General features: G+C 45.7%; 1 protein-coding gene across 2 annotated transcripts in view; it reads right to left on the bottom strand.

The window, feature by feature from the left end:
* The window catches only part of LOC147692371 (cytochrome P450 2G1-like), a 615,414-nt gene that overhangs the window by 405,134 nt on the left and 192,622 nt on the right, over positions 1-17,658 (bottom strand). The gene's annotated exons all lie outside the window — the stretch shown is intronic.

Raw genomic sequence — 17,658 nt, 5'->3', positions numbered from 1 at the left:
GTCTTCTGGTGATGGAGTCTCAAACTGAATTACAGGAACCAACAGACACTGAGGTAAGTGCTTGAAATGTGAAACACTCTTATAATGGAATTTCCAGAATGGTGAGCACTCACCGGTGTCCTTTACTAGTTGCAATAATGTAAAGGTTCAGCATAGAAAGGAGCATCAGATTTTCATTTTTGCCTCTGTCTGATAAGGACACGGTCTTCTGTTCAAAATGTTTTACCTAGACCACATCTGCGCTTGTCTGCATAAATGTTCATTCTGGAGTTGTGAGAATTAGTGAGTCAAACTTCCTTGGCATCAGCTTATCTTTAATTGGTCCACTGAGGCAGCTTGGTGGCCAAAGCTCTCCCAAACTTCAGAGTGGCTGGACTCTCTCCAGTTCTAGAATAGGGAATACACCTGTATGCATGAAGGGTAGAATTAAGAATGGATTTGTACTCAAGTCCTTTCAGTGCAGCACACTATACAGCCTTTTTAAGAGTGCTGATAAAATGTTCAACAATGCCATTAGCCTGTGGCCAAAAAGGTGTGCTTTTCTGATGCTTGACATTTAACTGAGCAAAAAAGTCTATGAATTTCCAACTGTTTGACTGGTGGGCCATTTTCAGATTGTAAAATTGATACAACACCCCAGGTTTCAGAAAGGCCTTCTAGTCTTTCAATTACTCAATCATGAGTGACTGATACAAGGTCTTCCACCAAAGGAAATCTGGAGTACTCTTCTACCGCTAGCATGAGGAAATGGCCATGGGCAAGGGGTCCAAAAAACTAAAGTTTTCCCAAGATATACCTTGGAAAATCTGACATGTTAAATGGATAGGGAAGAACACAAATAACAAGCCTGAAGTTCTCTTTCAACTCACTCATCAAGATGATGAAATTAGACACGATCCCTCAGGGCTCACTTTGTGGGAGCAATTCCACGATGTCCCTCATGCACCACTCCAATGAGTTGTTGCCTTAGAACATCAGAAATTACAATTTTCGATCTTCATAAGATAATTCTTACGTGAGTAATCGCCAGTTCATCACACACATTTTTGAATTTCTGGTATTCAGTGCTTCTATCAAGAAGTCAACTTTGTGTTCTCCAGAACTGATACATGATAATGTCATTGAGTACAATCATGGTTCTATCAGCATTGGTAGCAGAACCTATTTGATCCACAGATATAGCTGCAGGGGTGCTCAATTACACAATGACATTAATATAGTCCTCAGCCATTTTAGAAGGTGTATCCTTACACTGGGATGGGCACTCGAGAAAAGGAATCAGCAGGGTTTTGTTCTTTTTCTGGTTGGTGCACAATGGTGTAGTCATACTCTTGCAGTAGCAAACCCCACCTTTCAATGCAAGGGGGCATTTTGGCCTCTGTATTGTCAAAAATAATAATCAGTTGTGAGAAAGTGCCTCTTTTGACATGATTAGACCCCATGTTTTGCCTGGACATTGATGTGGTTTTGATTACTGTGCATACGGTTCCTGCAAATCAGGTCTCACTGTGCCAGTGCCCATTCCCCAAAAACTACTCCCTAATTGGCCCTTCTGTGTGCCTGTAAGTCCCTTGTAAAAGGTACCTAGGTAGATAGGGCATTGGGACTGAAGAAGGGTCACCAGTGGCAATGCAGACTGCCACTGTAGCATGCATGGCCTGGTGCAGCCAAAAACACAAAGACGACATGGCACACTTCTTGTGTGCCATGCCAGCTCACACTGCCTAATATATAGGTAAGTGACCCCTCTACCAGGCCTTACCAGCCATAAGGCAGGGTGCCATATATCCCAGGTGTGGGCATATCTGCAAGAGCACATATGTCCCTTCAATATTGGAGTCTATTCCTTAATCTTGTAAGTGTCAGTGAAGCCATAGAGACAACATGGGCTGAAAACTCGACAACTCGAGTTCCACAGCACCATGATAGCTTCAGTGAACATAGGTGTGGTTGGTATCAAACACAATAAACCTAAATTTATGCCAATGGGGGATTTATTGTAAGATGTATTCAGAGGGCACTTGATCCTTAAAAACTAACTGACCCTGGTATGGGCAATGACTTGCTTTAGCCAGCCTGCCACCCTCAGATATGTTTCTGGAACCCTGAATGGCTACAAATACAGTTTAATCAATGTAAAGGTTCATTGATCTCATAATGGTACTGCAAAGCATTGTTAATGAGGCAACAACTCTGCAGCAACTGCCAACAGTTGTACTTCAACATTCCAACAAAGAATGAGACAACACAATGGTTCCACAAGTTCTACTGGGTGACTAGAACATCAACCCAACATTCACCACTATACTACACTCTCTAGGACAAGAAACAATGCATGACCTTGGCAGAGGTGTCACACCTCCTACCCACAGGATAGGCCCAGTGTTCTAAGAGGAAGCTCCAAAGGCATGCCACCTTTGTAATGCGACCCCATTCTCTACTGCTAGCAGCAGATGTCAGACCCCGGTTTACACCCCCACTTTGGGGGGAAAAGTGGAGGGAAAACTCAGAAAGGCTAGAAGGTCTGCGCTCGTCCGTGCCGAGTCCGGGCCAGGGGCCACCTCCCCTACATCCTATGCCAAATATCCCATAACCTATAGTGCAGAGGTCCTCCTTGGCATGAGGCCCTCAGGTCCAGTCTGTGAGCTGCATCGCTACGAGGTAACGTCCCTTTCAACCATTTGTCCTCATTGCAACGCCCCTTTTACCCGGTGGCAAACTAAATCACCGCAGCAGGAATACCGTATGTTTTCACTAAACTGCAGATCTCTGCCAAAACATAAGGTGGAAATCTCGGTTCTACTAGAAGATCGTTCGCCGGACGCAGTATTTCTATCTGAAACATGGCTGACACCCGACTCTGACCCGGCTGTTGTAACCTCCCTCCCCTCGGGCTTTCAAATCATCCGATAAGATCGTTCGGAGGGTAGAGGTGGAGGGTTATCAATTATATTCAAGGAACAATATCACTGTAGACTCATCCCTGAAACTATCCCAGACTGTGAGAGCCTCGCTTTCTCGCTGGAGTTCTCCCCTAACCATTGCTTTTCAGGCACATTGATATACCGCCCACCTGGTCCCCCTAAACAATTTCACAATCTTTTATCAGTAATTATGGCACCACACGTTAGCACTTCTGCCAACTATACCGTGTTAGGTGACCTCAATTTTCATTTTGACTCACCGCTGGATTCTCTGGCTATCACGTTAGCCGATGACCTGGCTGCGTTGCAACTTAGCCAACGAGTAAAAGCATCGACCCATGAGAAGGGTCACCTGTTAGACCCAGTGTTCAGTAACTGCGAGGACCTTGTGGTTGGGTTTCCGCTCCCCCTCCCGTGGACTGACCACTTTTTGGTGCCCTTTACTTGGTCTACTCAGAAATCTGGGCCGGTAAAACCATCGATAAGACTCGCCAGATCCTGGGCACGGATACCTATAGAGGAATGGAAAAACCTACTTATGAAAGAACTTCCCCCTAACAACGAGGATCCATGTTTGGCTAACCAGGCCTATGAAAACTGGATCCTGCACTCTCTCGAATCCATCCTCCCCCTCAAGAAATCAACGGTAAAACGCCTTATTAAAACAGCACCGTGGTTTTCAGAGGCACTTAGGAACAAAAAGCGCCAATGCCGGCAAATCGAAAGAAAATGGCGCCTAGACTACTCCATGGAGGAAAAGACTCGATATCGAGAGGAGATAAAAGCATATAAAAGGGAACTAAAAGCCGCCCAAGCAGTGTACTTCTCTGACAAGATCTTAGCTGCAAAATCCAAACCTAGAGAAATTTTTCAAACCCTGCAAAAACTCACAAAACTCCCGTCCCCAATTGCTTTGAAGGAAAAGTCTGTTTCCCAGTGCAATGACTTGGCTGAATTTTTTTCAGCAAAAGTAAATAAAATATATGCCTCCTTTCCCTGCACTCTTACTCCCACCCCTCCGCTAATTCAGGATAAAATCAAGACCTTAGACTCCGCTTCAGCCCCTCCACCTCTGCTCAGTCACTTTCCTTGCATGGATCTCGAAGTATTGGAGTCCATGTCTCGGAAAGTAAAATCCGGATCTCCATCTGATCCGGCACCTCCTGAGGCCATGATGTTGGTCTTTCAGACTGACCTACCGATCATTAGGAACCTGCTAAATGCCTCCATTGCCTCGGGCATTGTCCCTTCTGCTTGGAAACGGGTGATGGTCCGAGCGCTGATAAAAAAGCCCAATCTGGAACCATCGGATTTTGGGAACTATCGTCCGATTTCCCTGCTTCCCTGGGTGAGTAAGATCGTGGAGAGGTATGTCAATCTCCAGCTGGTCAGCTTCCTTGAGGATAACCAGCTGCTAGACACCACCCAGACAGGGTTCAGGCCTAAGCATGGAACAGAATCCGCCCTCCTAATGGTCATCGAGGAGTCCAGGAAAATCCTTGATCAGGGAGGATCAGTGGCAGTGGTCCTCCTTGATCTCAGTGCGGCATTCGACACGGTCAGTCATGCCACCTTACTGAACCGTCTTTCGAATGTCGGCATTGTGGACAAGGCGTGGCTCTGGTTAAAATCTTTTTTGAGCGACAGGTCATTCCAAGTGTTTGATGGACAAACAGTGTCTTCTAGCATTCCCCTGAAGTGCGGAGTCCCGCAGGGCTCCTCATTAAGCCCCGCGCTTTTCAACATCTATATGAGGCCACTGGCTGAGGTAGTTCGTCCATATGGAGTTAAGATCATATCCTATGCGGACGATACCCAGCTGGTGGTCTCATTAGCGCAGGAGGCTCTTCAACCACGATCAGGGGGACTTACCAAATGTCTGGAGGAGGTGAAGACCTGGATGACTCAGTCATCATTAAAACTTAATGGTGACAAAACGGAGCTCATGCTCCTGGGCCCTGCCGACCCCACATTTTTCAACTCATTGTGGCCTCCCTGTCTAGGTCCCCCCCCGGCCCCGAAGGATAACATCAAAAGCCTAGGGGTATGGCTGAACAGGAGTCTCTCACTCAACACCCAGGCCACAAAGCTTTCAGCCACCTGCTTTGGAATACTCAGGACACTGAAGAAAGTTCTTCCTTTGCTCCCAATGGAGGCAAAGCAGATAGCCATACAGGGCCTGATACAATCACGGCTGGACTCCAACAACGTCCTATATCTGGGTGCACCAGAGTACACCTTAAAGAGACTACAGCTGGTACAAAACTGTGCCGCGCGTACGCTGCTGCAGATTCCTCACAGATTGTCAGTAAAGGCGGCTCTGACCAATCTTCACTGGCTCCCAGTGCGTAAGAGAGTCTTTTTTAAAGCAATGTGCATTGCCCATCAAGCTTTCTGGGATTCGGGTCCTCCAATCACCCGTGACCTAGTAAGCCAGTATCACCCAGGTAGAAATTTGCGCTCTAGTCAGGCCTTCATGGCAGCAGTCCCCAGAGTCAAAAGGTCTAGAACTGGCGGAAGGACGTACGCCTTCAACGCCGCCAAGATCTGGAACTCCCTCCCGTTTCACCTGAGATCCAATCCTGATCTCGTTTCCTTCCATAAACAATTAAAAACACACCTATTCAATTCTGTTTAACTTAACTCAGTTCTTTTCCCTTTTCTTCTGGTTCTCAACCTCTTTCTCCTTCACTGGTTCCTTTTTTAGCGCTTGGACGCCTCAGGGCAGCAATCGCGCTGTTTATAAATTCACTTTCATTCATTCATTCATTCAAGGTGTGGCCACCTTTGCCAAATCAACTCCTCAGGTGGATGAGGCAAAGTTAGGCATCATTTTCAGTCCTCTCCATTTTGAATATAAGGGCACTCCTCCACTCAGGGCTGGGTCTATGCCCACACCAATAGGAGGGTGGCATTACAGCGGGTGTAGTCTACCCAGGTATGGTCCACATTGGCCCTACCTGCTACTACTCTAAAATGTCTGCTAAATTTAGTATTTAGGTGGCTCCGCCAGCCTAAGAAACTTGTTACCTGCAACCTAAGAAGAGGGATGAAGAAGACGCTTTGTAGTGAAGCCTGAAGACCATGAATGACTTGGCCCCAGCCCTGCCGGCCTGTCTCCAGCTTCCAAGACCCCGCAGGACATCTAAAAACCCAAGGAAGACTGCCTGAACTTTTAAAAATACCAGAACTCCTGAGGAGGGAAGTTCTGTCCCCAAGAATACAATACAGAGGACTCTGATGTCCTTTGGATCCGCAAGTCCTGCCCACTCTGTACCTGAAACCCACTGCCCATGTCCAGGCTGCCCACTGACCCAGAACAGGTTCTCCAGTGATGTTAACCTGAAGTCCAGCATTGGCTGACCCCTCCTGGACTCCACGACAACGCTGATGCTGAGTTTGCACCTCACACCCGGTCGCCCCTGTGCTGCTGATGGTGTATATTTGGTGCTGATCTGTGCCCACCCGTGCTTGATCAAACCGCCAAAGATTGGCACCTGCAACCGGTTTACTTATCTGCAAGCAGTGTGGCTTCGAACACCCTTACAGGCACATGCATCAATGTTGGCTTTTGCGATTTCTTAGTTGCGATTTTTAAGGAATCGCAAAAGCCTACGCATGTAGAAATCGCTTAAAAAATAGCGATTTCTAAACATTCCTTAATTGCAATTCACAAATTGCGAATCGCAATTAAGGAATACTTCTCCATTCATTCCTATGGGCCTAGAGGCCCACCATCGGAATGAATGGGAAGACATACTCAATTTGCGATTCTCAATTAGAGAATCGCAATTTGAGAATGCAATTTCAAGGGTGCCAGGGTGTCAAAAGGACACCCTGTTGCACCCCTGAAATTGAGCTGTGCACATATGTTGCGCACACACATGCCCTAAGGGCATGTGTGTGCTTAACATGAAACTTTGAAAAATGCACAAAAGTGCATTTGTTCAAAGTTTTTGCTAATTACCATGAAGTTCAACTTCATGTTAATTTGCTACTCCTATTAGCGAAATCGCTAATTTTTTTACTTTGATGCATTGCATTTAAGGAATCTCAATTTGGGATTCCTTAAATGCGATCGCAATTTAAGGAATCTCAGTTTAGAGATTCCTTAAATTGCGATTTTTGCATTTGGGATGATGCATCCCAAATGCATAAATACCGGTCGCAAAGGGGCAGATTCTGAGAATCTGCCCATTTGCGACCGGTTTTTAGCTTGATGCATGTGGCTGTTTGTCTCCATTGAAAGACATTGGGCCGACCTATGATTTTTACCTCTGCACCTGCTGCCCCTGTGCCGCTGGTGGTGCAGTTTTGGTACTCACCTGACCCGAGCCCCATTTCTGACCTTTGGTCCCGAAGCCTGGAACTATAAATTGCAAACTTACCTGATTAACAGCATTGTTGTTTTCCTCCATAGGATAACTTTGAACTGTTCAGAAATTGCAACTTTTGATACTGAAAAGTATTTTTAGTTGAGAACTTAGTTACCTTATTGCAAAATTCTTGGTATAAAAAAAAAGCAAAAACAAAGCCTATTTTTCTAAAATTGGGGTGGATCTCCTTTTCGAGTTGCGTGTCCATTATTGGTCAATGTTGTGCAATGAATGTCTTACACTTCTCTGTGTTAGGCCTAAGGCTGTTTGCCACTCTACCACTAATAGAATCATTTTGGGTTTTAAATTGAGACCTGTACACTTTTGAGGAACACCTGGATACTGTGCATGGTACAACCACATAGTGACAAACCATATACAGAGCCAGATTCCTACAGCAGGGCTTGAAAATCCGTAACAAGCGTGAAAGTTTTCCCCTGGAGCAACACATGAACATGCTCACAAGCCCACACATCAGTTAGATTTTTTTTCAGGCTGTGAGTAGGCTCATTTGGTTTGCTACAAACTCCGACTGGCATAAGCCACAATACGCCTTGGAGCATTTGCATGTCCACTATGTTGAGCAAGAATCACGCCTAAACCCACTAGGGTGGCATCTACAAAAATCTCTGTGTGCAATTTCAGATCAAAGTAAGCCATTCCCCCAAGCATTATCAATAGCATGTTTAATAGACTTGAAACTTTGCTCACACTCCTCTGACCATTTAAATGAAACATTCCTTTCCATTAACTCTCTCAATGCGGCACTCACAGTGGCAAAGTTATGGATGTACAGGAGGAGTAGCTGGCCACACCAAGAAAATAATGCAACACTGTTACCTCTCGTGTAGGAGAGGTGGATGACAAAGCCTGAACTTTGGTTGAATATGGAGTCATTCCCCCATCTGAGAAAATACGCCCAATGAACTTAAGCTTTGTTTTATGGAACTTGCACTTGTGAGCATTTAAGGTAACCTTGCATCAGCAAGAAGATGGCATACTTGTACAAGGGATCTATCATGTTACTTTTGTGTGGCTCCAAACACCAGTATATCATCACTGTAATTTAAAGCATGCGTGACAGGCTATATCATGCTACAAATGACATGTTGGAAAAGTTTAACAGCTAAAGACACTCAGGAATGCAATGTTTTGTATCTGAACATACCGACATGAGTTGAAAAGGGAGTAATGTACCTGCAGTGAGGAAAGACTTTGGCACTATTCAACTGGGTAATCATATCAGCAATGTGCAGACCTGGAGGTTGTTCCCTTTCCATTGCCTCATTTGCTTGGCGCATGTCAAAACAGATTTGCACAGACCCTCCACTGTCCATTTTAAGGGACTGCCACAATGGGCGACACCCATGGCATCAGGGCAGTAGAGCGCTCAATAAAATCATGTTTCAGTAAGGTCCCAATTTCATTTTCAACAGCTTCTTGTAGATGAAATGTAACTCAACGATGTTGCTGAGCAAAGTGATGAATGTCCTCATTTATGTGAAGCTGCTCTTGTCACTGAGCAACAAGATGAAGGTTCTATTTATGTGAACCTGCACTTTCATTGTCTTAAATTTTCCTAATCCCTGAATCAACATTGGAAACTGATTTACTATGTCATGATGAGCATGGACATTGTAAGTCACAGAAATTAGTCCCATATCAGCATCAGTGCTGAAATTGAGTACGCCAGCACTTAGCGAAGTGCCTTAAAGGACATGAATTGTATCTTTGTCTTTTTATGCTTTATGGCCCCATAAAAGAACCTTGATTTTGCAGTGATATTGAGGCAATCAACATATAAACATTAGTTATGGATAGTGTAAGACAAGGCACTGGAGAGAGTTCATTGTACTTTCATCTGGCATGATATTTATCGATCGCCTGCTGTCTAGGTTAAATGGGAATTAGCCACCATTATGCTTAGTTTGATTTTGGTACACTGTCCAAATGAATTTCATGACTTTACTTATCAATCTTTTTTCCACTTGTACTCTTTCTTAGAGGAAGCTAACCCTACATGTGCACACCTTTCAGTAGTCAGCATTGACATCGCACATCCATCTTCTTCACTGTCGCTCAACAGTGATGTAGAAGAACCTCTTGGCAAAGTATTCAATGGCAATTGGCGTATTTTAGTTTATACTTCCTTTGACTGATGACCATCCACGTCATGAACACCATCCACTCTGGCTCCCCCTCTGACCCTTGCCCCCATCATATCTTCAACAAAGCCGACATCATCATGGCACCCCACCTCCGGAACGTCATAAACTACTTCACGTCAGCCACCTTCCCTGAGTGCTGGAAGCACGCAGAAATTAACACCTTTCTGAAGAAACCCACAGCGGACCCCAAAGACCTCAAGAACTTCCGCCCCATCTCTCTCCTTCCCTTCCCGGCTAAAGTCATTGAGAAGACCGTCAATAAACAGCTGACAGCTTTCCTCGAGGCAAATAACTCGCTCGATCTGTCCCAGTTTGGATTTCGAGCCAACCACAGCACCGAGACCGCCTTCATCACAGCCACCAACGACATCAGGACCCTGATGGATAACGGAGAAACAACCGCCCTCATCCTCCTAGACCTCTCCACAGCCTTTGACACCGTATGCCACCGCACCCTAACAACCCGCCTCCTCAACACTGGGATCCAAGAAAAGGCCCTGGACTGGATCACCTTGTTCCTCTCCTACAGAACCCAGAGAGTCTGCCTCCCTCCCTTCCACTCAGCGGCCACCAAGATCATCTGCGGAGTACCCCAAGGCTCCTCGCTCAGCCCTGCCCTCTTCCATATCTACATTAGCCCCCTTGCCGCCATCGCACGCAAACACAACATCAACATCATCTCCTACTCCGACGACACCCAACTGATACTCTCCCTCACCAAAGACCCAGACACCACCAAAACCAACCTCCATGAAGGAATGAAAGACGTTGCAGAATGGATGAAGCTCATTCGCCTGAAGCTGAACTCAGACAAAATGGAGGTCCTCATCCTCGGACAATCCACATCCGCCTGGGATGACTCCTGGTGGCCCAGAGGACTGGGCTCCACGCCAACACCCGCGGACCACTCACGCAACCTGGGCACTCCTCCCTCACGAACACCAAGCAAGTTACCACCGTCTCGTCATCTTGCTTCAACAGCCTGCGCATGCTCTGAAAAATCTTCCGATGGATCTCCACCGAAACCAGAAAAAATGTCACCCAGGCCCTCATCACCAGCCAACTGAACTACGGAAATGCCCTATATGCAGGAACCACAGCCAAACTTCAGACACGACTTCAACGTATACAGAACGCCTCCGCATGACTCATCCTCGACATCCCTCACCACAGCCACATATCCACCCACCTGAGAAACCTGCACTGGCTCCCTGTCTGCAAGAGGATCACGTTCAGGCTCCTCACCCACGCACACAAAGCGCTACATGACAAGGGCCGAATACCTCAACAACCGCCTCTCGTTCTACACCCCCACCCGCCAGCTCCACTCCGCCAGCCTCGCCCTCGCCAACTGCCCACAAACTCGCAGAAACACCACCGGAGGAAGATCCTTCTCCTACCTGGCAGTCAAAACATGGAACTCCCTCCCCGCGCACCTACGACTGACCCAGGACCATCTCACCTTCAGAAAACACCTAAAGACCTGGCTATTCAAGCAGTAGCGACACCCCCCCTTTCCTTCAGCGCCTTGAGACCCTCACGGGTGGGTAGCGCACTCTATTATGTATTGATTGATTGATTGATGTTGCCATTTACTTCAGTGGATGTGACGGGAATGGTTCTGGGCCTCTCTGGCGTCAATTTTGTTTACTCGACGTGATGCACTCGCTCTTTTCTTCACTTTGCAAACCATTACCAAATAGTTTTTCTTCCCACAGCCTTTCCATGTCTGCCCAATGGCGCGCCATTTAACTTCATGTGAAAGGAAAATCCACATCGAAAAGATAACTTCTTTTTCTCTTAAGACATTAACTTGTGGCCTTCTGCATTATGTATTTTCTTGCTTTTCATACTCAACAGCGATTCTATCTGGGCTCCTCCAGCCTCCATGTCAGCTGTCTGTTTGTTAGCACATTCTTCATCTATGGCTACCATAAGCACATGCTCCAGACTGAGCATTTCTTTCAGCAGTCAACTTCTGAAGAATCAAGCATGCACCCATGACTCTAAGAGGGATGGCTTCTTCATCATTGAATTTGTTGAACTTACAGTGTTTAATGAGCATTTAAAGTCTTGTCACAAATTCATCTAACGTTTCACCAACTCTTTGTCTTTCATGGTTGAAAATGTACCTTTCGTATTCAGCCTTCTGCATCAGGTTGAATTTGATATTCAATGCTATTATGAGGTGACTGTACGAAGTCTCTTCACTGCTCGGTATCTTCTTGATCACTTTTTTTACTCCATGCCTGCCAAGTTTTTTAAATATTTGGTGATCTTTTTTGTCATCTACTTCTTCCCGCACATCAATGAAATCTTCAACATTTTCTGGTGCCAATATTCTGCTTCTCGGTGGTTTTAAAAAGCAGCGGTGTGTGACCAGCTGTGGAACTAACTGACATTGAGAGTGGAGTTCTCTCTCACCTTGTCTGCTGTCCATCAGGATCAGTTTCATTCATACCATCGCTAAGGCCTTGTAATGTGCTAGCCACATCCTCTTCAGCAATAGGAGACTGTATCCTTCAAGTCTTTTGGAATTGGAATGAGCCCCCACCTGGCAGCTCCAGTGGGTGCTCCTTAAGCACAACCCTGAGGTAATAGAAAATTCCAGGTAACCAATGTGTCCCCCACTCGCACCCTATCCATGCACCCATGTTCCTTGTATGTCGTGTAACTTCTTTTCTGTTCATGCTAGAGAGACGCAAATACATTTGCGTCCAACGTTAACATGTCAGCTATCCAGCCATGCATAAATATCCCGTTAATTAGGCTTCTAGGCCTATGGTGCCAACGTCTTTCCATGGTGCACTTTCACGTTTTCGTCCACGTTTTCTGGTCCAGTCGAGTTAGGCCTTAAACGAGGCTCCAAGTTCTTTCTCCCTCTGAAAGCTGCCGTTTAGGTATGCATCCCTGACCTCTGCCTTACTTCCTGCCTCAGACGAGCGGTGCCCGGCTCGGCCTGGTTCGCTTGCCAAGATGATGTTTTACCTACAAGTTATCTGTTCAGCCTCCTCGAAAACACATTCCAGTCTAGTTAAATAGGTAAACATATTCCCGGCTGCAGAGCAAAGGGCCCTGCCTCCCTGCCTTCCTGTCTCCATGCAAGTAATTTACTGCTCCTGTTACCATGGTAGGCCCATGGCCCCCGCACTCTACATGAAGATCCGTATGCACGCACTAGCATTCAGTGTTGAACGGCCCCTGCCCGAGAAACCTTTTACTCCAGACATTACATCCTCAAAACATACGATATCAGATATGCTATAGGTACAGGTCGTTTTGACACCCCAGACATTAGTCTCCTCTACTCGTGCAAAAGTCAAAGCCCCCAGCTCTCCCCGGTTACACGTCATGCTCAGCTGCGCGCGCATATAGGTCATAAGTTTCTGCTGATTCTGCAACTTTCTCTATGCACCCACCCACTTGTGACGTTTCATGTGATGATTCTCTGACATGTCCAGTGCACGCCCATGTGTACGCCTTCTTACACGCCTCCTGTTACGCACATGTGTTCTTATCACCTCTCTTTTCACCTGTTACGCCTACTGTATTCACTTCCATATATACTGTTTTACTATATATAATGTGTGATGCTAATAAAATGTTGAATGTCCCTTCCTGAACCTGAGTGGTGATGGAACCCGATGTCCCATGCTTCGAAGCATTATATTAAAGCCCGTATGACTCAGATACCACGGACTCTGCCTCTCATTTGAGCTATCCTTATGACTTGTAATTATATGGCAAAAACAATACGGTAATATACAATTTACCACATAATTTGGCGCCCGAATAGGGACCCCCCCCTTCCCCACTCGCCGGCGATGTTACGCAGGTTTTGACCCCTTCTACAGCCGCGACGGAACCGTGCACGCCTGCTTGTTTTCCTGCTATCTCCCTCAGGCCCACGGAGGAGACGGAGATTGCGGTCCGGCATCCAGACGAGGCGGTGAGGAATGCGGAGGATCCCGACCAGAGCCCCTAGTCGAGAGAGCAAGGTCCGAGGTATTCAGAGGCCCACCTGTTCCGAAGCGCATGCGGCATAGTAGCAGCCAGATGTTGTAGCAGTCCAGTCCAGTCCAGTCCAGTTTCCGAGGCCTTCAGTTCTTGCTTCCCGGTGAGTACCGTTGTTGGGAACGCATCTAGACGGGTTCATTAATTTGTTCCCGGTCAAGACAGGTCTGGGTACACAGGCCTGGTCCAGACGTGTTCACTTAGGTGAATACGGTCCGACGTGTCTCTTTATGGGACCGGTATTGTCTGTACTGTTTTAGCAGTGCATCTAGTAATTCAGTAATTCAGTAATTCAGTAATTCAGTATTCTAGTGTTGCAACTCGAGATTCCAGTGCTTATGTGTTTTCTATGTATCAGGTAAAATGTTTTTATGTGGTTTTAATGTTGTGGTATGAATGACTGTTTTTCTATTCATTACTGTGTTTACTGTGTCCACGTTTAAAGTAATCCGACCATGCCACTGTTTTCGAAGTTACGTCAGATAGGGACCAGGAAAGGGATACTCGAAGAAGCAGTTCCTGTCCCGCCTAGGGACACTCCTGGACATTTTATGTATAATAAGCATGGCTTAGATGCCATACTGTATCTAGATTTATGGGCAGATTATACCAAGGGTCTGGAAGAAAAGTATAGATGGCCTGTCTCAGGGACATGGGATGCTGATTGCATCATGAGAGTAGAAGAAGCGTTATGGAAAAAGAAAGCCAGACAATCCCAGAAAAATGCCATAGAATTATGGCGTAAAGAAGCGCATAGAAGAACAGAAAAAGAACTCAGAAAAGCAGAGAGAAGTAGAGAAGAATCCAAAAAAGCTAGGGAAAAAGAGTTACTAGAAGAAGGAGAACGAGTCAGAATAGAACAACAAGACAGACAGAGAAATGCACTTATTACAGGACTGTATCCCGTTCTTGCCGAGGGCCTGCCTAAGGCGACCCCGGAAGCACCCCGTAACCTGCCACCACCATTGGTTCCGACTAAACTCCGTCACAAACAGACCGCAGCGGACATTTTCCTTTCTTCCTATTTAGATGACGTAGTTCCTGCATATACCAATGTTCACATACCTCCAGCTAATAATGTACCGCAACCTCTCCCACCTGTTCAAAACATACAGCAGCCTGCTCCATCCGTACAGTCTGTCCAAGACACGTCACCTGCACCCCCTCAAGACTCGACTTCCCCACCCGTTGTTATTCTCCCTCCTGTTACTACTGTCCCTGTCACAACCATTCCTGTCACTACTATTACTAATGTTCCCGCTACTGTTGGTCCTCATAATCCGTTCGGTATACCGGCAGCCCGGGGTCCGGCATTACCTGCACCTACTTTCCAATTAATGACACCAGCAACATCATCACAACTAGGTGATGGTTACGCTTCCGCTTCAGGAGGCGCCGTAGGGGGTCATCTTCGCACCCGCCACAGACAAAACGACTAACGTGTAGAGAGTTAGCTTTACAACGTACACCCAGGGCAGCGACATTCGCAGCCCTTAAAGAGTATGTTACAGACTGCAGATATGACCCAGTACCCGGTGAAGACGGGATGGTTCAATACTCATTACGTTTACGGCGAGTTGCAAACTATTCGGTTCTTTTACCAGAAACGGCTGACCATCTAGACAAAATATATCATTTTATAAGAACAGGAGAGAAACCAGAATGCATTCGCGAGGCCATGGCACATCAAAAAGTCGAGACACAAGGTATGATCTTACGGTTCCTGATAAATTGTCTAATACGGGAACGAGATCGGCCAGAGACAAGCAAAGAAGAAATGGATATGTTGGTATATTGGATTAATAACATAACTGATGGTAAACATGATAGACAGAATAGCATAGAAGCCATGTACAGAAAGATTCGTAAAGAAATCATAAAAATCCATGAACATGAGAAAGAAACCAGGGGAGCCGAGAAAGAGAGTGATAATTCAGAGGAGGAGGTAGATAGCACTGAAGAAGAAACGCCAGAAACTATGGCGTACGTAGGTAGAGTGAAACTTCCCATACAGTATTCTTTTGATAGACCTTTTGACAGACCCCTTCGCCTAGAAAACAAGAAACGTTTCCTTTCTCCCATACCAGAACAATGTTCTCTTGAACATGTATTTCAAAACACCGATAAATTACTGAAAGAAAGAATAGGTTACCATGAACTTAGTACAATGCGAGATCAGGAATTAGCACGGTCAGCAGTCCAATGGGCTGGAAATGATAGCATATATAAAGATGATTCAGTAGCACAAACGTTTTTGACCCTTTCCCCAGACGAACAGCGACTTGCTGGTATGTACATGATCCAGCATCTCATTTCACTATATGAGAGTCAGCATTCTGATCCAGGTCCCTTATATAATATATTGGAAGAATTACTCCTAAAAAGATGGAGAGGCCTAGGTACCGATTTGATTAATACCATTCTAGAACAACGACACAAATACAGAACTTTCTTGACTCCACATTTCGTTTCTGTCCCACCCCCAGTAAGACAACCATTCCATATGGATAGACAGAATCCCTTACGAGAAGTGCACCCCGTCCAGGCCGCAGGGGGTACGCTTCAGCGAGTATTCGTATACACACCCTTAAGTAAAATGGAACTATTAGAAATGAAGAAAATAGTGCCCTGTCATGATAAAGATCCAGCAGGTTTTCACCGTGAAATAAAAGACATGTTACTCATGGGAGATTATACATATTCCGACATTCTGAAAATGTTAAAGGTATTGTTGCCGGCTGGTATCTACGAAAAACTGAAAGAGAAAGAATGGGAGGTGGGAGATAAAAAGATTAATTGGGCCGAATTAGAAGGCGAAGAAAATACACGAGTCCCAGGTACTGGTCTTGGTGAAAAAGCGAAAGCATTACCAGGATTATTAGTACAGGTTTTGCCGAGGTTATTGACAATTAAAAAGGAAGACTGGGATGCAATCTCAGCCTGTAAACAGAAACAAGACGAAGACACTAGTGATTTTTATTCTAGATTCGAGAAATGTTTCATTATAAATAGTGGCCTGAAAACAAGTAGCGAATCTTATCCACATCTTTTTGTAACCAAATTAGTCGAGAATTCCTTACCACAAGTTAAAAATAGAGTATTGAAAGTCGAGAGCACATGGCAAGCAAATACCCCTTCTCAAATGTTACAAATGTTACAGTACCACCAGAACAGAATTAGAGAGGAACATGATCATGAACAGAGACGTATGAGAGACACGAAAATGAAAGTACTAGTTGCCCAATCTGTTCCAGCTGACGGTCATAAAAAGGGTACACCACCGCCAGGTCAATCTGCAGCTCCCGTTAAAGGGAACTGCAACTATTGTAAACAGCCAGGACATTACATAAATGAGTGTTTGGTTTTGAAACACAACATTGCTACAGGCAAAACGAAAGAGAGACCGCATCCACCTAGACCAGAACACGTTCCACAGAATATTCCACAGAACACGCAACCACCTCCACAGCAAGCACAACAGACAGTAGCTGTGCCCCAACCCCAACCTATTGCTGCCACGCAACATGTCTCACAGCAAATGTACCAGATTACCCCGATTATCAGCAGTACACATGAAACAGCCTAGAGAGGGAGGTTGGCTTGCCCCTCATCGAGGTTCCTGTAGATCAAGATGGTCCCTATGTACATAGTCAGGTATTAGGGAAAGACAGAACATTTTTGATTGACACAGGGGCGAGCAGAACTACCATTAGTCATGACGAGGTTCCAGGGGCACCCCTCTCAGGCTCACAGAATGTTTCCCTGGGTTTTTCAGGAAAGCCTATTGTTAATGAAGTGTCAAAGCCAGTTTCCCTTGAAGTTGGTCCATTGTCCCGTACTACAGACTTGTTACTTACGAAAGCATGTCCTGAAAATCTGCTTGGTATTAAAACGTTGAAAGCACTAGGTGCTGTAATATGTTGTTCTCCGGAAGGAGTAAGATTGTTCCTACGTGACTTTAAAGGTCATTATGTGTTACGAGATTTTGATCCAAGATTGCAGAATGTACCAAAACATTTATGGGCACAAGGTCCAACTGATGTAGGTTGTATGCACATTACACCGTATCGTGTCACTCTCAAGCAAGGAGTTGTACTGCCCCGAATCCGACAATACAAATTGCCACCCGAGGCTGTAACAGCCCTACTGAAGATTATTGACGAGCTCATTGCCCAA

This window comes from Lissotriton vulgaris, chromosome 9 (assembly GCF_964263255.1).
Source record: "Lissotriton vulgaris chromosome 9, aLisVul1.2, whole genome shotgun sequence".
Taxonomy (NCBI): Eukaryota; Metazoa; Chordata; class Amphibia; order Caudata; family Salamandridae; genus Lissotriton; species Lissotriton vulgaris.
The sequence above is the reverse complement of the archived record's forward strand: the minus strand, read 5'-3'. Positions and strand labels throughout refer to the sequence as shown.